The following is a 27,666-nucleotide window of genomic DNA, read 5'->3' as shown; positions in this document are numbered from 1 at the left end:
AACATAGCCAGCGCCTTGTGTTTGGGAGTCAGCAGCTGCTGGACTTTTGCGATTGCCTTCACTGTGCACTGAATGCCAGGACGGCATGGGCACGTTAAAACAACGAGCTGAGCAAGAGTCCCCGAAAGATCACGGCCGTCAGAAAGCAGCTTATATATTGCCCTGGAAAGAGCAGTGTTTTTGGAGTGTGCAGTAAAATCGTGTTTCTGGACAAGGGAGGCATAAGTGCGCTGCGCTCCTAAGCTATCTCCCTGCGAGACACACTGCCAAAGCTTTTCGCTATGATGCAGTCTAGTGCAGACGCACACTACGGCTATCGGCTGCTGTCCGAAGCCAAGCGCCGGTCGCCGGCGTCTTTCGGCTGAAGCAGCGCTTCGGAGCGTACGGCTGCCGCTCCGCTGCTGTGTGCGCGAAGCAGCCGCTTCTCCTGCTCCGGGAGCCGGACAGAGCGGTAGCTTGTACGAGGGCGAAGAACGAAGCCGCAGAGCACCGGGCTTCTGCGCGCACCCTAAGGACTTCTAGAGGACCGTGGTGGACACTCGCCTGCGTCTTCAATTCCATTCTAGCATCCTTATGGAAGGTGTTCCAGGACAATTCTCCTGAGTTTTGAATTCGTCCTGATGCAGCCCCTCCTGGGAAACTCGTGCTCGTCCTCTGAGGCTCCGAGTGCAGAGACCTCGATGGCAACTGCAGAAATGAAGCACTCCGTTGAGTTGTCGAGAAGCAAGAACATAGCCAGCGCCTTGTGTTTGGGAGTCAGCAGCTGCTGGACTTTTGCGATTGCCTTCACTGTGCACTGAATGCCAGGACGGCATGGGCACGTTAAAACAACGAGCTGAGCAAGAGTCCCCGAAAGATCACGGCCGTCAGAAAGCATCTTATATATTGCCCTGGAAAGAGCAGTGTTTTTGGAGTGTGCAGTAAAATCGTGTTTCTGGACAAGGGAGGCATAAGTGCGCTGCGCTCCTAAGCTATCTCCCTGCGAGACACACTGCCAAAGCTTTTCGCTATCATGCAGTCTAGTGCAGACGCACACTACGGCTATCGGCTGCTGTCCGAAGCGAAGCGCCGGTCGCCGGCGTCTTTCGGCTGAAGCAGCGCTTCGGAGCGTACGGCTGTTGTGTGCGCGAAGCAGCCGCTTCTCCTGCTCCGGGAGCCGGACAGAGCGGTAGCTTGTACGAGGGCGAAGAACGAAGCCGCAGAGCACCGGGCTTCTGCGCGCACCCTAAGGACTGCTAGAGGACCGTGGTGGACACTCGCCTGCGTCTTCAATTCCCTTCTAGCATCCTTATGGAAGGTGTTCCAGGACAATTCTCCTGAGTTTTGAATTCGTCCTGATGCAGCCCCTCCTGGGAAACTCGTGCTCGTCCTCTGAGGCTCCGAGTGCAGAGACCTCGATGGCAACTGCAGAAATGAAGCACTCCGTTGAGTTGTCGAGAAGCAGGAACATAGCCAGCGCCTTGTGTTTGGGAGTCAGCAGCTGCTGGACTTTTGCGATTGCTTTCACTGTGCACTGAATGCCAGGACGGCATGGGCACGTTAAAACAACGAGCTGAGCAAGAGTCCCCGAAAGATCACGGCCGTCAGAAAGCAGCTTATATATTGCCCTGGAAAGAGCAGTGTTTTTGGAGTGTGCAGTAAAATCGTGTTTCTGGACAAGGGAGGCATAAGTGCGCTGCGCTCCTAAGCTATCTCCCTGCGAGACACACTGCCAAAGCTTTTCGCTATGATGCAGTCTAGTGCAGACGCACACTACGGCTATCGGCTGCTGTCCGAAGCCAAGCGCCGGTCGCCGGCGTCTTTCGGCTGAAGCAGCGCTTCGGAGCGTACGGCTGCCGCTCCGCTGCTGTGTGCGCGAAGCAGCCGCTTCTCCTGCTCCGGGAGCCGGACAGAGCGGTAGCTTGTACGAGGGCGAAGAACGAAGCCGCAGAGCACCGGCCTTCTGCGCGCACCCTAAGGACTTCTAGAGGACCGTGGTGGACACTCGCCTGCGTCTTCAATTCCATTCTAGCATCCTTATGGAAGGTGTTCCAGGACAATTCTCCTGAGTTTTGAATTCGTCCTGATGCAGCCCCTCGTGGGAAACTCGTGCTCGTCCTCTGAGCCTCCGAGTGCAGAGACCTCGATGGCAACTGCAGAAATGAAGCACTCCGTTGAGTTGTCGAGAAGCAAGAACATAGCCAGCGCCTTGTGTTTGGGAGTCAGCAGCTGCTGGACTTTTGCGATTGCCTTCACTGTGCACTGAATGCCAGGACGGCATGGGCACGTTAAAACAACGAGCTGAGCAAGAGTCCCCGAAAGATCACGGCCGTCAGAAAGCATCTTATATATTGCCCTGGAAAGAGCAGTGTTTTTGGAGTGTGCAGTAAAATCGTGTTTCTGGACAAGGGAGGCATAAGTGCGCTGCGCTCCTAAGCTATCTCCCTGCGAGACACACTGCCAAAGCTTTTCGCTATGATGCAGTCTAGTGCAGACGCACACTACGGCTATCGGCTGCTGTCCGAAGCGAAGCGCCGGTCGCCGGCGTCTTTCGGCTGAAGCAGCGCTTCGGAGCGTACGGCTGCCGCTCCGCTGCTGTGTGCGCGAAGCAGCCGCTTCTCCTGCTCCGGGAGCCGGACAGAGCGGTAGCTTGTACGAGGGCGAAGAACGAAGCCGCAGAGCACCGGCCTTCTGCGCGCACCCTAAGGACTTCTAGAGGACCGTGGTGGACACTCGCCTGCGTCTTCAATTCCCTTCTAGCATCCTTATGGAAGGTGTTCCAGGACAATTCTCCTGAGTTTTGAATTCCTCCTGATGCAGCCCCTCCTGGGAAACTCCTGCTCGTCCTCTGAGGCTCCGAGTGCAGAGACCTCGATGGCAACTGCAGAAATGAAGCACTCCGTTGAGTTGTCGAGAAGCAAGAACATAGCCAGCGCCTTGTGTTTGGGAGTCAGCAGCTGCTGGACTTTTGCGATTGCCTTCACTGTGCACTGAATGCCAGGACGGCATGGGCACGTTAAAACAACGAGCTGAGCAAGAGTCCCCGAAAGATCACGGCCGTCAGAAAGCATCTTATATATTGCCCTGGAAAGAGCAGTGTTTTTGGAGTGTGCAGTAAAATCGTGTTTCTGGACAAGGGAGGCATAAGTGCGCTGCGCTCCTAAGCTATCTCCCTGCGAGACACACTGCCAAAGCTTTTCGCTATGATGCAGTCTAGTGCAGACGCACACTACGGCTATCGGCTGCTGTCCGAAGCGAAGCGCCGGTCGCCGGCGTCTTTCGGCTGAAGCAGCGCTTCGGAGCGTACGGCTGTTGTGTGCGCGAAGCAGCCGCTTCTCCTGCTCCGGGAGCCGGACAGAGCGGTAGCTTGTACGAGGGCGAAGAACGAAGCCGCAGAGCACCGGACTTGTGTGCACAGCCTACGGGCTGCTAGAGGAAGGTGGCTGCACCTCCCTAACCTATCAATTCACAGCTGGCATGCTCTATGGAGCTGTTCCAGGACAACTTTCATTGCTTATGGGTTCGTCCTGATACAGCCCCTCCTGGGAAACTCGTGCTCGTCCCCTGAGGCTCCGAGATGCAGAAACATCGATGGCAGCTGCAGAAATGAAGGGCTGCGTTGAGTTGTCGAGAAGCAAGAACATAGCCAGCGCCTAAGTGTCTGGGAGTCAGCAGCACCTGGACTTTTTCGATTGCCTTCACTGTGCACTGATTGCCGAGACATGTGCACGCTAAAAAAACAAGGTGGGCAAGAGGAGGAAGAGAGTACGGGCATCAGAGAGCATGTGGCATCTTGTCCTGGAAACTGCAGTGTTTTTGGAGAGTACAGCAAATCCGTGTTTCTGGACAAGGGAGGCATAAGTGCGCTGCGCTCCTAAGCTATCTCCCTGCGAGACACACTGCCAAAGCTTTTCGCTATGATGCAGTCTAGTGCAGACGCACACTACGGCTCTCGGCTGCTGTCCGAAGCCAAGCGCCGGTCGCCGGCGTCTTTCGGCTGAAGCAGCGCTTCGGAGCGTACGGCTGCCGCTCCGCTGCTGTGTGCGCGAAGCATCCGCTTCTCCTGCTCCGGGAGCCGGACAGAGCGGTAGCTTGTACGAGGGCGAAGAACGAAGCCGCAGAGCACCGGGCTTCTGCGCGCACCCTAAGGACTGCTAGAGGACCGTGGTGGACACTCGCCTGCGTCTTCAATTCCCTTCTAGCATCCTTATGGAAGGTGTTCCAGGACAATTCTCCTGAGTTTTGAATTCGTCCTGATGCAGCCCCTCCAGGGAAACTCGTGCTCGTCCTCTGAGGCTCCGAGTGCAGAGACCTCGATGGCAACTGCAGAAATGAAGCACTCCGTTGAGTTGTCGAGAAGCAGGAACATAGCCAGCGCCTTGTGTTTGGGAGTCAGCAGCTGCTGGACTTTTGCGATTGCCTTCACTGTGCACTGAATGCCAGGACGGCATGGGCACGTTAAAACAACGAGCTGAGCAAGAGTCCCCGAAAGATCACGGCCGTCAGAAAGCAGCTTACGTATTGCCCTGGAAAGAGCAGTGTTTTTGGAGTGTGCAGTAAAATCGTGTTTCTGGACAAGGGAGGCATAAGTGCGCTGCGCTCCTAAGCTATCTCCCTGCGAGACACACTGCCAAAGCTTTTCGCTATCATGCAGTCTAGTGCAGACGCACACTACGGCTATCGGCTGCTGTCCGAAGCGAAGCGCCGGTCGCCGGCGTCTTTCGGCTGAAGCAGCGCTTCGGAGCGTACGGCTGTTGTGTGCGCGAAGCAGCCGCTTCTCCTGCTCCGGGAGCCGGACAGAGCGGTAGCTTGTACGAGGGCGAAGAACGAAGCCAAAGAGCACCGGGCTTCTGCGCGCACCCTAAGGACTGCTAGAGGACCATGGTGGCCGCTCGCCCGCCTCTTCAATTCCCTTCTAGCATCCTTATGGAAGGTGTTCCAGGACAATTCTCCTGAGTTTTGAATTCGTCCTGATGCAGCCCCTCCTGGGAAACTCCTGCTCGTCCTCTGAAACTCCGACATGCAGAGACCTCGATGGCAACTGCAGAAATGAAGGGCTGCGTTGAGTTGTCGAGACGCAAGAACATAGCCAGCGCCTTGTGTTTGGGAGTCAGCAGCTGCTGGACTTTTGCGATTGCTTTCACTGTGCACTGAATGCCAGGACGGCATGGGCACGTTAAAACAACGAGCTGAGCAAGAGTCCCCGAAAGATCACGGCCGTCAGAAAGCAGCTTATATATTGCCCTGGAAAGAGCAGTGTTTTTGGAGTGTGCAGTAAAATCGTGTTTCTGGACAAGGGAGGCATAAGTGCGCTGCGCTCCTAAGCTATCTCCCTGCGAGACACACTGCCAAAGCTTTTCGCTATGATGCAGTCTAGTGCAGACGCACACTACGGCTATCGGCTGCTGTCCGAAGCGAAGCGCCGGTCGCCGGCGTCTTTCGGCTGAAGCAGCGCTTCGGAGCGTACGGCTGCCGCTCCGCTGCTGTGTGCGCGAAGCAGCCGCTTCTCCTGCTCCGGGAGCCGGACAGAGCGGTAGCTTGTACGAGGGCGAAGAACGAAGCCGCAGAGCACCGGGCTTCTGCGCGCACCCTAAGGACTTCTAGAGGACCGTGGTGGACACTCGCCTGCGTCTTCAATTCCATTCTAGCATCCTTATGGAAGGTGTTCCAGGACAATTCTCCTGAGTTTTGAATTCGTCCTGATGCAGCCCCTCGTGGGAAACTCGTGCTCGTCCTCTGAGCCTCCGAGTGCAGAGACCTCGATGGCAACTGCAGAAATGAAGCACTCCGTTGAGTTGTCGAGAAGCAAGAACATAGCCAGCGCCTTGTGTTTGGGAGTCAGCAGCTGCTGGACTTTTGCGATTGCCTTCACTGTGCACTGAATGCCAGGACGGCATGGGCACGTTAAAACAACGAGCTGAGCAAGAGTCCCCGAAAGATCACGGCCGTCAGAAAGCATCTTATATATTGCCCTGGAAAGAGCAGTGTTTTTGGAGTGTGCAGTAAAATCGTGTTTCTGGACAAGGGAGGCATAAGTGCGCTGCGCTCCTAAGCTATCTCCCTGCGAGACACACTGCCAAAGCTTTTCGCTATGATGCAGTCTAGTGCAGACGCACACTACGGCTATCGGCTGCTGTCCGAAGCCAAGCGCCGGTCGCCGGCGTCTTTCGGCTGAAGCAGCGCTTCGGAGCGTACGGCTGCCGCTCCGCTGCTGTGTGCGCGAAGCAGCCGCTTCTCCTGCTCCGGGAGCCGGACAGAGCGGTAGCTTGTACGAGGGCGAAGAACGAAGCCGCAGAGCACCGGCCTTCTGCGCGCACCCTAAGGACTTCTAGAGGACCGTGGTGGACACTCGCCTGCGTCTTCAATTCCCTTCTAGCATCCTTATGGAAGGTGTTCCAGGACAATTCTCCTGAGTTTTGAATTCCTCCTGATGCAGCCCCTCCTGGGAAACTCGTGCTCGTCCTCTGAGGCTCCGAGTGCAGAGACCTCGATGGCAACTGCAGAAATGAAGCACTCCGTTGAGTTGTCGAGAAGCAAGAACATAGCCAGCGCCTTGTGTTTGGGAGTCAGCAGCTGCTGGACTTTTGCGATTGCCTTCACTGTGCACTGAATGCCAGGACGGCATGGGCACGTTAAAACAACGAGCTGAGCAAGAGTCCCCGAAAGATCACGGCCGTCAGAAAGCATCTTATATATTGCCCTGGAAAGAGCAGTGTTTTTGGAGTGTGCAGTAAAATCGTGTTTCTGGACAAGGGAGGCATAAGTGCGCTGCGCTCCTAAGCTATCTCCCTGCGAGACACACTGCCAAAGCTTTTCGCTATCATGCAGTCTAGTGCAGACGCACACTACGGCTATCGGCTGCTGTCCGAAGCGAAGCGCCGGTCGCCGGCGTCTTTCGGCTGAAGCAGCGCTTCGGAGCGTACGGCTGTTGTGTGCGCGAAGCAGCCGCTTCTCCTGCTCCGGGAGCCGGACAGAGCGGTAGCTTGTACGAGGGCGAAGAACGAAGCCGCAGAGCACCGGACTTGTGTGCACAGCCTACGGGCTGCTAGAGGAAGGTGGCTGCACCTCCCTAACCTATCAATTCACAGCTGGCATGCTCTATGGAGCTGTTCCAGGACAACTTTCATTGCTTATGGGTTCGTCCTGATACAGCCCCTCCTGGGAAACTCGTGCTCGTCCCCTGAGGCTCCGAGATGCAGAAACATCGATGGCAGCTGCAGAAATGAAGGGCTGCGTTGAGTTGTCGAGAAGCAAGAACATAGCCAGCGCCTAAGTGTCTGGGAGTCAGCAGCACCTGGACTTTTTCGATTGCCTTCACTGTGCACTGATTGCCGAGACATGTGCACGCTAAAAAAACAAGGTGGGCAAGAGGAGGAAGAGAGTACGGGCATCAGAGAGCATGTGGCATCTTGTCCTGGAAACTGCAGTGTTTTTGGAGAGTACAGCAAATCCGTGTTTCTGGACAAGGGAGGCATAAGTGCGCTGCGCTCCTAAGCTATCTCCCTGCGAGACACACTGCCAAAGCTTTTCGCTATGATGCAGTCTAGTGCAGACGCACACTACGGCTATCGGCTGCTGTCCGAAGCCAAGCGCCGGTCGCCGGCGTCTTTCGGCTGAAGCAGCGCTTCGGAGCGTACGGCTGCCGCTCCGCTGCTGTGTGCGCGAAGCAGCCGCTTCTCCTGCTCCGGGAGCCGGACAGAGCGGTAGCTTGTACGAGGGCGAAGAACGAAGCCGCAGAGCACCGGGCTTCTGCGCGCACCCTAAGGACTGCTAGAGGACCGTGGTGGACACTCGCCTGCGTCTTCAATTCCCTTCTAGCATCCTTATGGAAGGTGTTCCAGGACAATTCTCCTGAGTTTTGAATTCGTCCTGATGCAGCCCCTCCTGGGAAACTCGTGCTCGTCCTCTGAGGCTCCGAGTGCAGAGACCTCGATGGCAACTGCAGAAATGAAGCACTCCGTTGAGTTGTCGAGAAGCAGGAACATAGCCAGCGCCTTGTGTTTGGGAGTCAGCAGCTGCTGGACTTTTGCGATTGCCTTCACTGTGCACTGAATGCCAGGACGGCATGGGCACGTTAAAACAACGAGCTGAGCAAGAGTCCCCGAAAGATCACGGCCGTCAGAAAGCATCTTATATATTGCCCTGGAAAGAGCAGTGTTTTTGGAGTGTGCAGTAAAATCGTGTTTCTGGACAAGGGAGGCATAAGTGCGCTGCGCTCCTAAGCTATCTCCCTGCGAGACACACTGCCAAAGCTTTTCGCTATGATGCAGTCTAGTGCAGACGCACACTACGGCTATCGGCTGCTGTCCGAAGCCAAGCGCCGGTCGCCGGCGTCTTTCGGCTGAAGCAGCGCTTCGGAGCGTACGGCTGCCGCTCCGCTGTTGTGTGCGCGAAGCAGCCGCTTCTCCTGCTCCGGGAGCCGGACAGAGCGGTAGCTTGTACGAGGGCGAAGAACGAAGCCGAAGAGTACCGGGCTTCTGCGCGCACCCTAAGGACTGCTAGAGGACCATGGTGGCCGCTCGCCCGCCTCTTCAATTCCCTTCTAGCATCCTTATGGAAGGTGTTCCAGGACAATTCTCCTGAGTTTTGAATTCGTCCTGATGCAGCCCCTCCTGGGAAACTACTGCTCGTCCTCTGAAACTCCGACATGCAGAGACCTCGATGGCAACTGCAGAAATGAAGGGCTGCGTTGAGTTGTCGAGACGCAAGAACATAGCCAGCGCCTTGTGTTTGGGAGTCAGCAGCTGCTGGACTTTTGCGATTGCTTTCACTGTGCACTGAATGCCAGGACGGCATGGGCACGTTAAAACAACGAGCTGAGCAAGAGTCCCCGAAAGATCACGGCCGTCAGAAAGCAGCTTATATATTGCCCTGGAAAGAGCAGTGTTTTTGGAGTGTGCAGTAAAATCGTGTTTCTGGACAAGGGAGGCATAAGTGCGCTGCGCTCCTAAGCTATCTCCCTGCGAGACACACTGCCAAAGCTTTTCGCTATCATGCAGTCTAGTGCAGACGCACACTACGGCTATCGGCTGCTGTCCGAAGCGAAGCGCCGGTCGCCGGCGTCTTTCGGCTGAAGCAGCGCTTCGGAGCGTACGGCTGTTGTGTGCGCGAAGCAGCCGCTTCTCCTGCTCCGGGAGCCGGACAGAGCGGTAGCTTGTACGAGGGCGAAGAACGAAGCCGAAGAGCACCGGGCTTCTGCGCGCACCCTAAGGACTGCTAGAGGACCATGGTGGCCGCTCGCCCGCCTCTTCAATTCCCTTCTAGCATCCTTATGGAAGGTGTTCCAGGACAATTCTCCTGAGTTTTGAATTCGTCCTGATGCAGCCCCTCCTGGGAAACTCCTGCTCGTCCTCTGAAACTCCGACATGCAGAGACCTCGATGGCAACTGCAGAAATGAAGGGCTGCGTTGAGTTGTCGAGACGCAAGAACATAGCCAGCGCCTTGTGTTTGGGAGTCAGCAGCTGCTGGACTTTTGCGATTGCTTTCACTGTGCACTGAATGCCAGGACGGCATGGGCACGTTAAAACAACGAGCTGAGCAAGAGTCCCCGAAAGATCACGGCCGTCAGAAAGCAGCTTATATATTGCCCTGGAAAGAGCAGTGTTTTTGGAGTGTGCAGTAAAATCGTGTTTCTGGACAAGGGAGGCATAAGTGCGCTGCGCTCCTAAGCTATCTCCCTGCGAGACACACTGCCAAAGCTTTTCGCTATGATGCAGTCTAGTGCAGACGCACACTACGGCTCTCGGCTGCTGTCCGAAGCCAAGCGCCGGTCGCCGGCGTCTTTCGGCTGAAGCAGCGCTTCGGAGCGTACGGCTGCCGCTCCGCTGCTGTGTGCGCGAAGCAGCCGCTTCTCCTGCTCCGGGAGCCGGACAGAGCGGTAGCTTGTACGAGGGCGAAGAACGAAGCCGCAGAGCACCGGGCTTCTGCGCGCACCCTAAGGACTTCTAGAGGACCGTGGTGGACACTCGCCTGCGTCTTCAATTCCATTCTAGCATCCTTATGGAAGGTGTTCCAGGACAATTCTCCTGAGTTTTGAATTCGTCCTGATGCAGCCCCTCGTGGGAAACTCGTGCTCGTCCTCTGAGCCTCCGAGTGCAGAGACCTCGATGGCAACTGCAGAAATGAAGCACTCCGTTGAGTTGTCGAGAAGCAAGAACATAGCCAGCGCCTTGTGTTTGGGAGTCAGCAGCTGCTGGACTTTTGCGATTGCCTTCACTGTGCACTGAATGCCAGGACGGCATGGGCACGTTAAAACAACGAGCTGAGCAAGAGTCCCCGAAAGATCACGGCCGTCAGAAAGCATCTTATATATTGCCCTGGAAAGAGCAGTGTTTTTGGAGTGTGCAGTAAAATCGTGTTTCTGGACAAGGGAGGCATAAGTGCGCTGCGCTCCTAAGCTATCTCCCTGCGAGACACACTGCCAAAGCTTTTCGCTATGATGCAGTCTAGTGCAGACGCACACTACGGCTATCGGCTGCTGTCCGAAGCGAAGCGCCGGTCGCCGGCGTCTTTCGGCTGAAGCAGCGCTTCGGAGCGTACGGCTGCCGCTCCGCTGCTGTGTGCGCGAAGCAGCCGCTTCTCCTGCTCCGGGAGCCGGACAGAGCGGTAGCTTGTACAAGGGCGAAGAACGAAGCCGCAGAGCACCGGCCTTCTGCGCGCACCCTAAGGACTTCTAGAGGACCGTGGTGGACACTCGCCTGCGTCTTCAATTCCCTTCTAGCATCCTTATGGAAGGTGTTCCAGGACAATTCTCCTGAGTTTTGAATTCCTCCTGATGCAGCCCCTCGTGGGAAACTCGTGCTCGTCCTCTGAGGCTCCGAGTGCAGAGACCTCGATGGCAACTGCAGAAATGAAGCACTCCGTTGAGTTGTCGAGAAGCAAGAACATAGCCAGCGCCTTGTGTTTGGGAGTCAGCAGCTGCTGGACTTTTGCGATTGCCTTCACTGTGCACTGAATGCCAGGACGGCATGGGCACGTTAAAACAACGAGCTGAGCAAGAGTCCCCGAAAGATCACGGCCGTCAGAAAGCATCTTATATATTGCCCTGGAAAGAGCAGTGTTTTTGGAGTGTGCAGTAAAATCGTGTTTCTGGACAAGGGAGGCATAAGTGCGCTGCGCTCCTAAGCTATCTCCCTGCGAGACACACTGCCAAAGCTTTTCGCTATGATGCAGTCTAGTGCAGACGCACACTACGGCTATCGGCTGCTGTCCGAAGCGAAGCGCCGGTCGCCGGCGTCTTTCGGCTGAAGCAGCGCTTCGGAGCGTACGGCTGCCGCTCCGCTGCTGTGTGCGCGAAGCAGCCGCTTCTCCTGCTCCGGGAGCCGGACAGAGCGGTAGCTTGTACGAGGGCGAAGAACGAAGCCGCAGAGCACCGGCCTTCTGCGCGCACCCTAAGGACTTCTAGAGGACCGTGGTGGACACTCGCCTGCGTCTTCAATTCCCTTCTAGCATCCTTATGGAAGGTGTTCCAGGACAATTCTCCTGAGTTTTGAATTCCTCCTGATGCAGCCCCTCCTGGGAAACTCCTGCTCGTCCTCTGAGGCTCCGAGTGCAGAGACCTCGATGGCAACTGCAGAAATGAAGCACTCCGTTGAGTTGTCGAGAAGCAAGAACATAGCCAGCGCCTTGTGTTTGGGAGTCAGCAGCTGCTGGACTTTTGCGATTGCCTTCACTGTGCACTGAATGCCAGGACGGCATGGGCACGTTAAAACAACGAGCTGAGCAAGAGTCCCCGAAAGATCACGGCCGTCAGAAAGCATCTTATATATTGCCCTGGAAAGAGCAGTGTTTTTGGAGTGTGCAGTAAAATCGTGTTTCTGGACAAGGGAGGCATAAGTGCGCTGCGCTCCTAAGCTATCTCCCTGCGAGACACACTGCCAAAGCTTTTCGCTATGATGCAGTCTAGTGCAGACGCACACTACGGCTATCGGCTGCTGTCCGAAGCGAAGCGCCGGTCGCCGGCGTCTTTCGGCTGAAGCAGCGCTTCGGAGCGTACGGCTGTTGTGTGCGCGAAGCAGCCGCTTCTCCTGCTCCGGGAGCCGGACAGAGCGGTAGCTTGTACGAGGGCGAAGAACGAAGCCGCAGAGCACCGGACTTGTGTGCACAGCCTACGGGCTGCTAGAGGAAGGTGGCTGCACCTCCCTAACCTATCAATTCACAGCTGGCATGCTCTATGGAGCTGTTCCAGGACAACTTTCATTGCTTATGGGTTCGTCCTGATACAGCCCCTCCTGGGAAACTCGTGCTCGTCCCCTGAGGCTCCGAGATGCAGAAACATCGATGGCAGCTGCAGAAATGAAGGGCTGCGTTGAGTTGTCGAGAAGCAAGAACATAGCCAGCGCCTAAGTGTCTGGGAGTCAGCAGCACCTGGACTTTTTCGATTGCCTTCACTGTGCACTGATTGCCGAGACATGTGCACGCTAAAAAAACAAGGTGGGCAAGAGGAGGAAGAGAGTACGGGCATCAGAGAGCATGTGGCATCTTGTCCTGGAAACTGCAGTGTTTTTGGAGAGTACAGCAAATCCGTGTTTCTGGACAAGGGAGGCATAAGTGCGCTGCGCTCCTAAGCTATCTCCCTGCGAGACACACTGCCAAAGCTTTTCGCTATGATGCAGTCTAGTGCAGACGCACACTACGGCTCTCGGCTGCTGTCCGAAGCCAAGCGCCGGTCGCCGGCGTCTTTCGGCTGAAGCAGCGCTTCGGAGCGTACGGCTGCCGCTCCGCTGCTGTGTGCGCGAAGCAGCCGCTTCTCCTGCTCCGGGAGCCGGACAGAGCGGTAGCTTGTACGAGGGCGAAGAACGAAGCCGCAGAGCACCGGGCTTCTGCGCGCACCCTAAGGACTGCTAGAGGACCGTGGTGGACACTCGCCTGCGTCTTCAATTCCCTTCTAGCATCCTTATGGAAGGTGTTCCAGGACAATTCTCCTGAGTTTTGAATTCGTCCTGATGCAGCCCCTCCTGGGAAACTCCTGCTCGTCCTCTGAAACTCCGACATGCAGAGACCTCGATGGCAACTGCAGAAATGAAGGGCTGCGTTGAGTTGTCGAGACGCAAGAACATAGCCAGCGCCTTGTGTTTGGGAGTCAGCAGCTGCTGGACTTTTGCGATTGCTTTCACTGTGCACTGAATGCCAGGACGGCATGGGCACGTTAAAACAACGAGCTGAGCAAGAGTCCCCGAAAGATCACGGCCGTCAGAAAGCAGCTTATATATTGCCCTGGAAAGAGCAGTGTTTTTGGAGTGTGCAGTAAAATCGTGTTTCTGGACAAGGGAGGCATAAGTGCGCTGCGCTCCTAAGCTATCTCCCTGCGAGACACACTGCCAAAGCTTTTCGCTATGATGCAGTCTAGTGCAGACGCACACTACGGCTATCGGCTGCTGTCCGAAGCGAAGCGCCGGTCGCCGGCGTCTTTCGGCTGAAGCAGCGCTTCGGAGCGTACGGCTGCCGCTCCGCTGCTGTGTGCGCGAAGCAGCCGCTTCTCCTGCTCCGGGAGCCGGACAGAGCGGTAGCTTGTACGAGGGCGAAGAACGAAGCCGAAGAGCACCGGGCTTCTGCGCGCACCCTAAGGACTGCTAGAGGACCATGGTGGCCGCTCGCCCGCCTCTTCAATTCCCTTCTAGCATCCTTATGGAAGGTGTTCCAGGACAATTCTCCTGAGTTTTGAATTCGTCCTGATGCAGCCCCTCCTGGGAAACTCCTGCTCGTCCTCTGAAACTCCGACATGCAGAGACCTCGATGGCAACTGCAGAAATGAAGGGCTGCGTTGAGTTGTCGAGACGCAAGAACATAGCCAGCGCCTTGTGTTTGGGAGTCAGCAGCTGCTGGACTTTTGCGATTGCCTTCACTGTGCACTGAATGCCAGGACGGCATGGGCACGTTAAAACAACGAGCTGAGCAAGAGTCCCCGAAAGATCACGGCCGTCAGAAAGCAGCTTATATATTGCCCTGGAAAGAGCAGTGTTTTTGGAGTGTGCAGTAAAATCGTGTTTCTGGACAAGGGAGGCATAAGTGCGCTGCGCTCCTAAGCTATCTCCCTGCGAGACACACTGCCAAAGCTTTTCGCTATGATGCAGTCTAGTGCAGACGCACACTACGGCTATCGGCTGCTGTCCGAAGCCAAGCGCCGGTCGCCGGCGTCTTTCGGCTGAAGCAGCGCTTCGGAGCGTACGGCTGCCGCTCCGCTGCTGTGTGCGCGAAGCAGCCGCTTCTCCTGCTCCGGGAGCCGGACAGAGCGGTAGCTTGTACGAGGGCGAAGAACGAAGCCGCAGAGCACCGGGCTTCTGCGCGCACCCTAAGGACTTCTAGAGGACCGTGGTGGACACTCGCCTGCGTCTTCAATTCCATTCTAGCATCCTTATGGAAGGTGTTCCAGGACAATTCTCCTGAGTTTTGAATTCGTCCTGATGCAGCCCCTCCTGGGAAACTCGTGCTCGTCCTCTGAGGCTCCGAGTGCAGAGACCTCGATGGCAACTGCAGAAATGAAGCACTCCGTTGAGTTGTCGAGAAGCAAGAACATAGCCAGCGCCTTGTGTTTGGGAGTCAGCAGCTGCTGGACTTTTGCGATTGCCTTCACTGTGCACTGAATGCCAGGACGGCATGGGCACGTTAAAACAACGAGCTGAGCAAGAGTCCCCGAAAGATCACGGCCGTCAGAAAGCATCTTATATATTGCCCTGGAAAGAGCAGTGTTTTTGGAGTGTGCAGTAAAATCGTGTTTCTGGACAAGGGAGGCATAAGTGCGCTGCGCTCCTAAGCTATCTCCCTGCGAGACACACTGCCAAAGCTTTTCGCTATGATGCAGTCTAGTGCAGACGCACACTACGGCTATCGGCTGCTGTCCGAAGCGAAGCGCCGGTCGCCGGCGTCTTTCGGCTGAAGCAGCGCTTCGGAGCGTACGGCTGTTGTGTGCGCGAAGCAGCCGCTTCTCCTGCTCCGGGAGCCGGACAGAGCGGTAGCTTGTACGAGGGCGAAGAACGAAGCCGCAGAGCACCGGACTTGTGTGCACAGCCTACGGGCTGCTAGAGGAAGGTGGCTGCACCTCCCTAACCTATCAATTCACAGCTGGCATGCTCTATGGAGCTGTTCCAGGACAACTTTCATTGCTTATGGGTTCGTCCTGATACAGCCCCTCCTGGGAAACTCGTGCTCGTCCCCTGAGGCTCCGAGATGCAGAAACATCGATGGCAGCTGCAGAAATGAAGGGCTGCGTTGAGTTGTCGAGAAGCAAGAACATAGCCAGCGCCTAAGTGTCTGGGAGTCAGCAGCACCTGGACTTTTTCGATTGCCTTCACTGTGCACTGATTGCCGAGACATGTGCACGCTAAAAAAACAAGGTGGGCAAGAGGAGGAAGAGAGTACGGGCATCAGAGAGCATGTGGCATCTTGTCCTGGAAACTGCAGTGTTTTTGGAGAGTACAGCAAATCCGTGTTTCTGGACAAGGGAGGCATAAGTGCGCTGCGCTCCTAAGCTATCTCCCTGCGAGACACACTGCCAAAGCTTTTCGCTATGATGCAGTCTAGTGCAGACGCACACTACGGCTCTCGGCTGCTGTCCGAAGCCAAGCGCCGGTCGCCGGCGTCTTTCGGCTGAAGCAGCGCTTCGGAGCGTACGGCTGCCGCTCCGCTGCTGTGTGCGCGAAGCAGCCGCTTCTCCTGCTCCGGGAGCCGGACAGAGCGGTAGCTTGTACGAGGGCGAAGAACGAAGCCGCAGAGCACCGGGCTTCTGCGCGCACCCTAAGGACTGCTAGAGGACCGTGGTGGACACTCGCCTGCGTCTTCAATTCCCTTCTAGCATCCTTATGGAAGGTGTTCCAGGACAATTCTCCTGAGTTTTGAATTCGTCCTGATGCAGCCCCTCCTGGGAAACTCGTGCTCGTCCTCTGAGGCTCCGAGTGCAGAGACCTCGATGGCAACTGCAGAAATGAAGCACTCCGTTGAGTTGTCGAGAAGCAAGAACATAGCCAGCGCCTTGTGTTTGGGAGTCAGCAGCTGCTGGACTTTTGCGATTGCCTTCACTGTGCACTGAATGCCAGGACGGCATGGGCACGTTAAAACAACGAGCTGAGCAAGAGTCCCCGAAAGATCACGGCCGTCAGAAAGCATCTTATATATTGCCCTGGAAAGAGCAGTGTTTTTGGAGTGTGCAGTAAAATCGTGTTTCTGGACAAGGGAGGCATAAGTGCGCTGCGCTCCTAAGCTATCTCCCTGCGAGACACACTGCCAAAGCTTTTCGCTATCATGCAGTCTAGTGCAGACGCACACTACGGCTATCGGCTGCTGTCCGAAGCCAAGCGCCGGTCGCCGGCGTCTTTCGGCTGAAGCAGCGCTTCGGAGCGTACGGCTGCCGCTCCGCTGTTGTGTGCGCGAAGCAGCCGCTTCTCCTGCTCCGGGAGCCGGACAGAGCGGTAGCTTGTACGAGGGCGAAGAACGAAGCCGAAGAGTACCGGGCTTCTGCGCGCACCCTAAGGACTGCTAGAGGACCATGGTGGCCGCTCGCCCGCCTCTTCAATTCCCTTCTAGCATCCTTATGGAAGGTGTTCCAGGACAATTCTCCTGAGTTTTGAATTCGTCCTGATGCAGCCCCTCCTGGGAAACTACTGCTCGTCCTCTGAAACTCCGACATGCAGAGACCTCGATGGCAACTGCAGAAATGAAGGGCTGCGTTGAGTTGTCGAGACGCAAGAACATAGCCAGCGCCTTGTGTTTGGGAGTCAGCAGCTGCTGGACTTTTGCGATTGCTTTCACTGTGCACTGAATGCCAGGACGGCATGGGCACGTTAAAACAACGAGCTGAGCAAGAGTCCCCGAAAGATCACGGCCGTCAGAAAGCAGCTTATATATTGCCCTGGAAAGAGCAGTGTTTTTGGAGTGTGCAGTAAAATCGTGTTTCTGGACAAGGGAGGCATAAGTGCGCTGCGCTCCTAAGCTATCTCCCTGCGAGACACACTGCCAAAGCTTTTCGCTATCATGCAGTCTAGTGCAGACGCACACTACGGCTATCGGCTGCTGTCCGAAGCGAAGCGCCGGTCGCCGGCGTCTTTCGGCTGAAGCAGCGCTTCGGAGCGTACGGCTGTTGTGTGCGCGAAGCAGCCGCTTCTCCTGCTCCGGGAGCCGGACAGAGCGGTAGCTTGTACGAGGGCGAAGAACGAAGCCGAAGAGCACCGGGCTTCTGCGCGCACCCTAAGGACTGCTAGAGGACCATGGTGGCCGCTCGCCCGCCTCTTCAATTCCCTTCTAGCATCCTTATGGAAGGTGTTCCAGGACAATTCTCCTGAGTTTTGAATTCGTCCTGATGCAGCCCCTCCTGGGAAACTCCTGCTCGTCCTCTGAAACTCCGACATGCAGAGACCTCGATGGCAACTGCAGAAATGAAGGGCTGCGTTGAGTTGTCGAGACGCAAGAACATAGCCAGCGCCTTGTGTTTGGGAGTCAGCAGCTGCTGGACTTTTGCGATTGCTTTCACTGTGCACTGAATGCCAGGACGGCATGGGCACGTTAAAACAACGAGCTGAGCAAGAGTCCCCGAAAGATCACGGCCGTCAGAAAGCAGCTTATATATTGCCCTGGAAAGAGCAGTGTTTTTGGAGTGTGCAGTAAAATCGTGTTTCTGGACAAGGGAGGCATAAGTGCGCTGCGCTCCTAAGCTATCTCCCTGCGAGACACACTGCCAAAGCTTTTCGCTATGATGCAGTCTAGTGCAGACGCACACTACGGCTATCGGCTGCTGTCCGAAGCCAAGCGCCGGTCGCCGGCGTCTTTCGGCTGAAGCAGCGCTTCGGAGCGTACGGCTGCCGCTCCGCTGCTGTGTGCGCGAAGCAGCCGCTTCTCCTGCTCCGGGAGCCGGACAGAGCGGTAGCTTGTACGAGGGCGAAGAACGAAGCCGCAGAGCACCGGGCTTCTGCGCGCACCCTAAGGACTTCTAGAGGACCGTGGTGGACACTCGCCTGCGTCTTCAATTCCATTCTAGCATCCTTATGGAAGGTGTTCCAGGACAATTCTCCTGAGTTTTGAATTCGTCCTGATGCAGCCCCTCGTGGGAAACTCGTGCTCGTCCTCTGAGCCTCCGAGTGCAGAGACCTCGATGGCAACTGCAGAAATGAAGCACTCCGTTGAGTTGTCGAGAAGCAAGAACATAGCCAGCGCCTTGTGTTTGGGAGTCAGCAGCTGCTGGACTTTTGCGATTGCCTTCACTGTGCACTGAATGCCAGGACGGCATGGGCACGTTAAAACAACGAGCTGAGCAAGAGTCCCCGAAAGATCACGGCCGTCAGAAAGCATCTTATATATTGCCCTGGAAAGAGCAGTGTTTTTGGAGTGTGCAGTAAAATCGTGTTTCTGGACAAGGGAGGCATAAGTGCGCTGCGCTCCTAAGCTATCTCCCTGCGAGACACACTGCCAAAGCTTTTCGCTATGATGCAGTCTAGTGCAGACGCACACTACGGCTATCGGCTGCTGTCCGAAGCGAAGCGCCGGTCGCCGGCGTCTTTCGGCTGAAGCAGCGCTTCGGAGCGTACGGCTGCCGCTCCGCTGCTGTGTGCGCGAAGCAGCCGCTTCTCCTGCTCCGGGAGCCGGACAGAGCGGTAGCTTGTACGAGGGCGAAGAACGAAGCCGCAGAGCACCGGGCTTCTGCGCGCACCCTAAGGACTTCTAGAGGACCGTGGTGGACACTCGCCTGCGTCTTCAATTCCATTCTAGCATCCTTATGGAAGGTGTTCCAGGACAATTCTCCTGAGTTTTGAATTCGTCCTGATGCAGCCCCTCCTGGGAAACTCGTGCTCGTCCTCTGAGGCTCCGAGTGCAGAGACCTCGATGGCAACTGCAGAAATGAAGCACTCCGTTGAGTTGTCGAGAAGCAAGAACATAGCCAGCGCCTTGTGTTTGGGAGTCAGCAGCTGCTGGACTTTTGCGATTGCCTTCACTGTGCACTGAATGCCAGGACGGCATGGGCACGTTAAAACAACGAGCTGAGCAAGAGTCCCCGAAAGATCACGGCCGTCAGAAAGCATCTTATATATTGCCCTGGAAAGAGCAGTGTTTTTGGAGTGTGCAGTAAAATCGTGTTTCTGGACAAGGGAGGCATAAGTGCGCTGCGCTCCTAAGCTATCTCCCTGCGAGACACACTGCCAAAGCTTTTCGCTATGATGCAGTCTAGTGCAGACGCACACTACGGCTATCGGCTGCTGTCCGAAGCGAAGCGCCGGTCGCCGGCGTCTTTCGGCTGAAGCAGCGCTTCGGAGCGTACGGCTGCCGCTCCGCTGCTGTGTGCGCGAAGCAGCCGCTTCTCCTGCTCCGGGAGCCGGACAGAGCGGTAGCTTGTACGAGGGCGAAGAACGAAGCCGCAGAGCACCGGCCTTCTGCGCGCACCCTAAGGACTTCTAGAGGACCGTGGTGGACACTCGCCTGCGTCTTCAATTCCCTTCTAGCATCCTTATGGAAGGTGTTCCAGGACAATTCTCCTGAGTTTTGAATTCCTCCTGATGCAGCCCCTCCTGGGAAACTCGTGCTCGTCCTCTGAGGCTCCGAGTGCAGAGACCTCGATGGCAACTGCAGAAATGAAGCACTCCGTTGAGTTGTCGAGAAGCAAGAACATAGCCAGCGCCTTGTGTTTGGGAGTCAGCAGCTGCTGGACTTTTGCGATTGCCTTCACTGTGCACTGAATGCCAGGACGGCATGGGCACGTTAAAACAACGAGCTGAGCAAGAGTCCCCGAAAGATCACGGCCGTCAGAAAGCATCTTATATATTGCCCTGGAAAGAGCAGTGTTTTTGGAGTGTGCAGTAAAATCGTGTTTCTGGACAAGGGAGGCATAAGTGCGCTGCGCTCCTAAGCTATCTCCCTGCGAGACACACTGCCAAAGCTTTTCGCTATGATGCAGTCTAGTGCAGATGCACACTACGGCTATCGGCTGCTGTCCGAAGCGAAGCGCCGGTCGCCGGCGTCTTTCGGCTGAAGCAGCGCTTCGGAGCGTACGGCTGTTGTGTGCGCGAAGCAGCCGCTTCTCCTGCTCCGGGAGCCGGACAGAGCGGTAGCTTGTACGAGGGCGAAGAACGAAGCCGCAGAGCACCGGACTTGTGTGCACAGCCTACGGGCTGCTAGAGGAAGGTGGCTGCACCTCCCTAACCTATCAATTCACAGCTGGCATGCTCTATGGAGCTGTTCCAGGACAACTTTCATTGCTTATGGGTTCGTCCTGATACAGCCCCTCCTGGGAAACTCGTGCTCGTCCCCTGAGGCTCCGAGATGCAGAAACATCGATGGCAGCTGCAGAAATGAAGGGCTGCGTTGAGTTGTCGAGAAGCAAGAACATAGCCAGCGCCTAAGTGTCTGGGAGTCAGCAGCACCTGGACTTTTTCGATTGCCTTCACTGTGCACTGATTGCCGAGACATGTGCACGCTAAAAAAACAAGGTGGGCAAGAGGAGGAAGAGAGTACGGGCATCAGAGAGCATGTGGCATCTTGTCCTGGAAACTGCAGTGTTTTTGGAGAGTACAGCAAATCCGTGTTTCTGGACAAGGGAGGCATAAGTGCGCTGCGCTCCTAAGCTATCTCCCTGCGAGACACACTGCCAAAGCTTTTCGCTATGATGCAGTCTAGTGCAGACGCACACTACGGCTCTCGGCTGCTGTCCGAAGCCAAGCGCCGGTCGCCGGCGTCTTTCGGCTGAAGCAGCGCTTCGGAGCGTACGGCTGCCGCTCCGCTGCTGTGTGCGCGAAGCAGCCGCTTCTCCTGCTCCGGGAGCCGGACAGAGCGGTAGCTTGTACGAGGGCGAAGAACGAAGCCGCAGAGCACCGGGCTTCTGCGCGCACCCTAAGGACTGCTAGAGGACCGTGGTGGACACTCGCCTGCGTCTTCAATTCCCTTCTAGCATCCTTATGGAAGGTGTTCCAGGACAATTCTCCTGAGTTTTGAATTCGTCCTGATGCAGCCCCTCCTGGGAAACTCCTGCTCGTCCTCTGAAACTCCGACATGCAGAGACCTCGATGGCAACTGCAGAAATGAAGGGCTGCGTTGAGTTGTCGAGACGCAAGAACATAGCCAGCGCCTTGTGTTTGGGAGTCAGCAGCTGCTGGACTTTTGCGATTGCTTTCACTGTGCACTGAATGCCAGGACGGCATGGGCACGTTAAAACAACGAGCTGAGCAAGAGTCCCCGAAAGATCACGGCCGTCAGAAAGCAGCTTATATATTGCCCTGGAAAGAGCAGTGTTTTTGGAGTGTGCAGTAAAATCGTGTTTCTGGACAAGGGAGGCATAAGTGCGCTGCGCTCCTAAGCTATCTCCCTGCGAGACACACTGCCAAAGCTTTTCGCTATGATGCAGTCTAGTGCAGACGCACACTACGGCTATCGGCTGCTGTCCGAAGCGAAGCGCCGGTCGCCGGCGTCTTTCGGCTGAAGCAGCGCTTCGGAGCGTACGGCTGCCGCTCCGCTGCTGTGTGCGCGAAGCAGCCGCTTCTCCTGCTCCGGGAGCCGGACAGAGCGGTAGCTTGTACGAGGGCGAAGAACGAAGCCGAAGAGCACCGGGCTTCTGCGCGCACCCTAAGGACTGCTAGAGGACCATGGTGGCCGCTCGCCCGCCTCTTCAATTCCCTTCTAGCATCCTTATGGAAGGTGTTCCAGGACAATTCTCCTGAGTTTTGAATTCGTCCTGATGCAGCCCCTCCTGGGAAACTCGTGCTCGTCCTCTGAAACTCCGACATGCAGAGACCTCGATGGCAACTGCAGAAATGAAGGGCTGCGTTGAGTTGTCGAGACGCAAGAACATAGCCAGCGCCTTGTGTTTGGGAGTCAGCAGCTGCTGGACTTTTGCGATTGCCTTCACTGTGCACTGAATGCCAGGACGGCATGGGCACGTTAAAACAACGAGCTGAGCAAGAGTCCCCGAAAGATCACGGCCGTCAGAAAGCAGCTTATATATTGCCCTGGAAAGAGCAGTGTTTTTGGAGTGTGCAGTAAAATCGTGTTTCTGGACAAGGGAGGCATAAGTGCGCTGCGCTCCTAAGCTATCTCCCTGCGAGACACACTGCCAAAGCTTTTCGCTATGATGCAGTCTAGTGCAGACGCACACTACGGCTATCGGCTGCTGTCCGAAGCCAAGCGCCGGTCGCCGGCGTCTTTCGGCTGAAGCAGCGCTTCGGAGCGTACGGCTGCCGCTCCGCTGCTGTGTGCGCGAAGCAGCCGCTTCTCCTGCTCCGGGAGCCGGACAGAGCGGTAGCTTGTACGAGGGCGAAGAACGAAGCCGCAGAGCACCGGGCTTCTGCGCGCACCCTAAGGACTTCTAGAGGACCGTGGTGGACACTCGCCTGCGTCTTCAATTCCATTCTAGCATCCTTATGGAAGGTGTTCCAGGACAATTCTCCTGAGTTTTGAATTCGTCCTGATGCAGCCCCTCGTGGGAAACTCGTGCTCGTCCTCTGAGGCTCCGAGTGCAGAGACCTCGATGGCAACTGCAGAAATGAAGCACTCCGTTGAGTTGTCGAGAAGCAAGAACATAGCCAGCGCCTTGTGTTTGGGAGTCAGCAGCTGCTGGACTTTTGCGATTGCCTTCACTGTGCACTGAATGCCAGGACGGCATGGGCACGTTAAAACAACGAGCTGAGCAAGAGTCCCCGAAAGATCACGGCCGTCAGAAAGCATCTTATATATTGCCCTGGAAAGAGCAGTGTTTTTGGAGTGTGCAGTAAAATCGTGTTTCTGGACAAGGGAGGCATAAGTGCGCTGCGCTCCTAAGCTATCTCCCTGCGAGACACACTGCCAAAGCTTTTCGCTATGATGCAGTCTAGTGCAGACGCACACTACGGCTATCGGCTGCTGTCCGAAGCGAAGCGCCGGTCGCCGGCGTCTTTCGGCTGAAGCAGCGCTTCGGAGCGTACGGCTGTTGTGTGCGCGAAGCAGCCGCTTCTCCTGCTCCGGGAGCCGGACAGAGCGGTAGCTTGTACGAGGGCGAAGAACGAAGCCGCAGAGCACCGGACTTGTGTGCACAGCCTACGGGCTGCTAGAGGAAGGTGGCTGCACCTCCCTAACCTATCAATTCACAGCTGGCATGCTCTATGGAGCTGTTCCAGGACAACTTTCATTGCTTATGGGTTCGTCCTGATACAGCCCCTCCTGGGAAACTCGTGCTCGTCCCCTGAGGCTCCGAGATGCAGAAACATCGATGGCAGCTGCAGAAATGAAGGGCTGCGTTGAGTTGTCGAGAAGCAAGAACATAGCCAGCGCCTAAGTGTCTGGGAGTCAGCAGCACCTGGACTTTTTCGATTGCCTTCACTGTGCACTGATTGCCGAGACATGTGCACGCTAAAAAAACAAGGTGGGCAAGAGGAGGAAGAGAGTACGGGCATCAGAGAGCATGTGGCATCTTGTCCTGGAAACTGCAGTGTTTTTGGAGAGTACAGCAAATCCGTGTTTCTGGACAAGGGAGGCATAAGTGCGCTGCGCTCCTAAGCTATCTCCCTGCGAGACACACTGCCAAAGCTTTTCGCTATGATGCAGTCTAGTGCAGACGCACACTACGGCTCTCGGCTGCTGTCCGAAGCCAAGCGCCGGTCGCCGGCGTCTTTCGGCTGAAGCAGCGCTTCGGAGCGTACGGCTGCCGCTCCGCTGCTGTGTGCGCGAAGCAGCCGCTTCTCCTGCTCCGGGAGCCGGACAGAGCGGTAGCTTGTACGAGGGCGAAGAACGAAGCCGCAGAGCACCGGGCTTCTGCGCGCACCCTAAGGACTGCTAGAGGACCGTGGTGGACACTCGCCTGCGTCTTCAATTCCCTTCTAGCATCCTTATGGAAGGTGTTCCAGGACAATTCTCCTGAGTTTTGAATTCGTCCTGATGCAGCCCCTCCTGGGAAACTCGTGCTCGTCCTCTGAGGCTCCGAGTGCAGAGACCTCGATGGCAACTGCAGAAATGAAGCACTCCGTTGAGTTGTCGAGAAGCAGGAACATAGCCAGCGCCTTGTGTTTGGGAGTCAGCAGCTGCTGGACTTTTGCGATTGCCTTCACTGTGCACTGAATGCCAGGACGGCATGGGCACGTTAAAACAACGAGCTGAGCAAGAGTCCCCGAAAGATCACGGCCGTCAGAAAGCATCTTATATATTGCCCTGGAAAGAGCAGTGTTTTTGGAGTGTGCAGTAAAATCGTGTTTCTGGACAAGGGAGGCATAAGTGCGCTGCGCTCCTAAGCTATCTCCCTGCGAGACACACTGCCAAAGCTTTTCGCTATGATGCAGTCTAGTGCAGACGCACACTACGGCTATCGGCTGCTGTCCGAAGCGAAGCGCCGGTCGCCGGCGTCTTTCGGCTGAAGCAGCGCTTCGGAGCGTACGGCTGCCGCTCCGCTGTTGTGTGCGCGAAGCAGCCGCTTCTCCTGCTCCGGGAGCCGGACAGAGCGGTAGCTTGTACGAGGGCGAAGAACGAAGCCGAAGAGTACCGGGCTTCTGCGCGCACCCTAAGGACTGCTAGAGGACCATGGTGGCCGCTCGCCCGCCTCTTCAATTCCCTTCTAGCATCCTTATGGAAGGTGTTCCAGGACAATTCTCCTGAGTTTTGAATTCGTCCTGATGCAGCCCCTCCTGGGAAACTACTGCTCGTCCTCTGAAACTCCGACATGCAGAGACCTCGATGGCAACTGCAGAAATGAAGGGCTGCGTTGAGTTGTCGAGACGCAAGAACATAGCCAGCGCCTTGTGTTTGGGAGTCAGCAGCTGCTGGACTTTTGCGATTGCTTTCACTGTGCACTGAATGCCAGGACGGCATGGGCACGTTAAAACAACGAGCTGAGCAAGAGTCCCCGAAAGATCACGGCCGTCAGAAAGCAGCTTATATATTGCCCTGGAAAGAGCAGTGTTTTTGGAGTGTGCAGTAAAATCGTGTTTCTGGACAAGGGAGGCATAAGTGCGCTGCGCTCCTAAGCTATCTCCCTGCGAGACACACTGCCAAAGCTTTTCGCTATCATGCAGTCTAGTGCAGACGCACACTACGGCTATCGGCTGCTGTCCGAAGCGAAGCGCCGGTCGCCGGCGTCTTTCGGCTGAAGCAGCGCTTCGGAGCGTACGGCTGTTGTGTGCGCGAAGCAGCCGCTTCTCCTGCTCCGGGAGCCGGACAGAGCGGTAGCTTGTACGAGGGCGAAGAACGAAGCCGAAGAGCACCGGGCTTCTGCGCGCACCCTAAGGACTGCTAGAGGACCATGGTGGCCGCTCGCCCGCCTCTTCAATTCCCTTCTAGCATCCTTATGGAAGGTGTTCCAGGACAATTCTCCTGAGTTTTGAATTCGTCCTGATGCAGCCCCTCCTGGGAAACTCCTGCTCGTCCTCTGAAACTCCGACATGCAGAGACCTCGATGGCAACTGCAGAAATGAAGGGCTGCGTTGAGTTGTCGAGACGCAAGAACATAGCCAGCGCCTTGTGTTTGGGAGTCAGCAGCTGCTGGACTTTTGCGATTGCTTTCACTGTGCACTGAATGCCAGGACGGCATGGGCACGTTAAAACAACGAGCTGAGCAAGAGTCCCCGAAAGATCACGGCCGTCAGAAAGCAGCTTATATATTGCCCTGGAAAGAGCAGTGTTTTTGGAGTGTGCAGTAAAATCGTGTTTCTGGACAAGGGAGGCATAAGTGCGCTGCGCTCCTAAGCTATCTCCCTGCGAGACACACTGCCAAAGCTTTTCGCTATGATGCAGTCTAGTGCAGACGCACACTACGGCTCTCGGCTGCTGTCCGAAGCCAAGCGCCGGTCGCCGGCGTCTTTCGGCTGAAGCAGCGCTTCGGAGCGTACGGCTGCCGCTCCGCTGCTGTGTGCGCGAAGCAGCCGCTTTTCCTGCTCCGGGAGCCGGACAGAGCGGTAGCTTGTACGAGGGCGAAGAACGAAGCCGCAGAGCACCGGGCTTCTGCGCGCACCCTAAGGACTTCTAGAGGACCGTGGTGGACACTCGCCTGCGTCTTCAATTCCCTTCTAGCATCCTTATGGAAGGTGTTCCAGGACAATTCTCCTGAGTTTTGAATTCGTCCTGATGCAGCCCCTCCTGGGAAACTCGTGCTCGTCCTCTGAGGCTCCGAGTGCAGAGACCTCGATGGCAACTGCAGAAATGAAGCACTCCGTTGAGTTGTCGAGAAGCAAGAACATAGCCAGCGCCTTGTGTTTGGGAGTCAGCAGCTGCTGGACTTTTGCGATTGCCTTCACTGTGCACTGAATGCCAGGACGGCATGGGCACGTTAAAACAACGAGCTGAGCAAGAGTCCCCGAAAGATCACGGCCGTCAGAAAGCATCTTACATATTGCCCTGGAAAGAGCAGTGTTTTTGGAGTGTGCAGTAAAATCGTGTTTCTGGACAAGGGAGGCATAAGTGCGCTGCGCTCCTAAGCTATCTCCCTGCGAGACACACTGCCAAAGCTTTTCGCTATGATGCAGTCTAGTGCAGACGCACACTACGGCTATCGGCTGCTGTCCGAAGCGAAGCGCCGGTCGCCGGCGTCTTTCGGCTGAAGCAGCGCTTCGGAGCGTACGGCTGTTGTGTGCGCGAAGCAGCCGCTTCTCCTGCTCCGGGAGCCGGACAGAGCGGTAGCTTGTACGAGGGCGAAGAACGAAGCCGCAGAGCACCGGACTTGTGTGCACAGCCTACGGGCTGCTAGAGGAAGGTGGCTGCACCTCCCTAACCTATCAATTCACAGCTGGCATGCTCTATGGAGCTGTTCCAGGACAACTTTCATTGCTTATGGGTTCGTCCTGATACAGCCCCTCCTGGGAAACTCGTGCTCGTCCCCTGAGGCTCCGAGATGCAGAAACATCGATGGCAGCTGCAGAAATGAAGGGCTGCGTTGAGTTGTCGAGAAGCAAGAACATAGCCAGCGCCTAAGTGTCTGGGAGTCAGCAGCACCTGGACTTTTTCGATTGCCTTCACTGTGCACTGATTGCCGAGACATGTGCACGCTAAAAAAACAAGGTGGGCAAGAGGAGGAAGAGAGTACGGGCATCAGAGAGCATCTGGCATCTTGTCCTGGAAACTGCAGTGTTTTTGGAGAGTACAGCAAATCCGTGTTTCTGGACAAGGGAGGCATAAGTGCGCTGCGCTCCTAAGCTATCTCCCTGCGAGACACACTGCCAAAGCTTTTCGCTATGATGCAGTCTAGTGCAGACGCACACTACGGCTCTCGGCTGCTGTCCGAAGCCAAGCGCCGGTCGCCGGCGTCTTTCGGCTGAAGCAGCGCTTCGGAGCGTACGGCTGCCGCTCCGCTGCTGTGTGCGCGAAGCAGCCGCTTCTCCTGCTCCGGGAGCCGGACAGAGCGGTAGCTTGTACGAGGGCGAAGAACGAAGCCGCAGAGCACCGGGCTTCTGCGCGCACCCTAAGGACTGCTAGAGGACCGTGGTGGACACTCGCCTGCGTCTTCAATTCCCTTCTAGCATCCTTATGGAAGGTGTTCCAGGACAATTCTCCTGAGTTTTGAATTCGTCCTGATGCAGCCCCTCCTGGGAAACTACTGCTCGTCCTCTGAAACTCCGACATGCAGAGACCTCGATGGCAACTGCAGAAATGAAGGGCTGCGTTGAGTTGTCGAGACGCAAGAACATAGCCAGCGCCTTGTGTTTGGGAGTCAGCAGCTGCTGGACTTTTGCGATTGCTTTCACTGTGCACTGAATGCCAGGACGGCATGGGCACGTTAAAACAACGAGCTGAGCAAGAGTCCCCGAAAGATCACGGCCGTCAGA

This window comes from Lonchura striata, chromosome 28 (genome assembly GCF_050655825.1).
Source record: "Lonchura striata isolate lonStrDom1 chromosome 28, ASM5065582v1, whole genome shotgun sequence".
NCBI classification, from domain to species: Eukaryota; Metazoa; Chordata; class Aves; order Passeriformes; family Estrildidae; genus Lonchura; species Lonchura striata.
The sequence above is the reverse complement of the archived record's forward strand: the minus strand, read 5'-3'. Positions refer to the sequence as shown.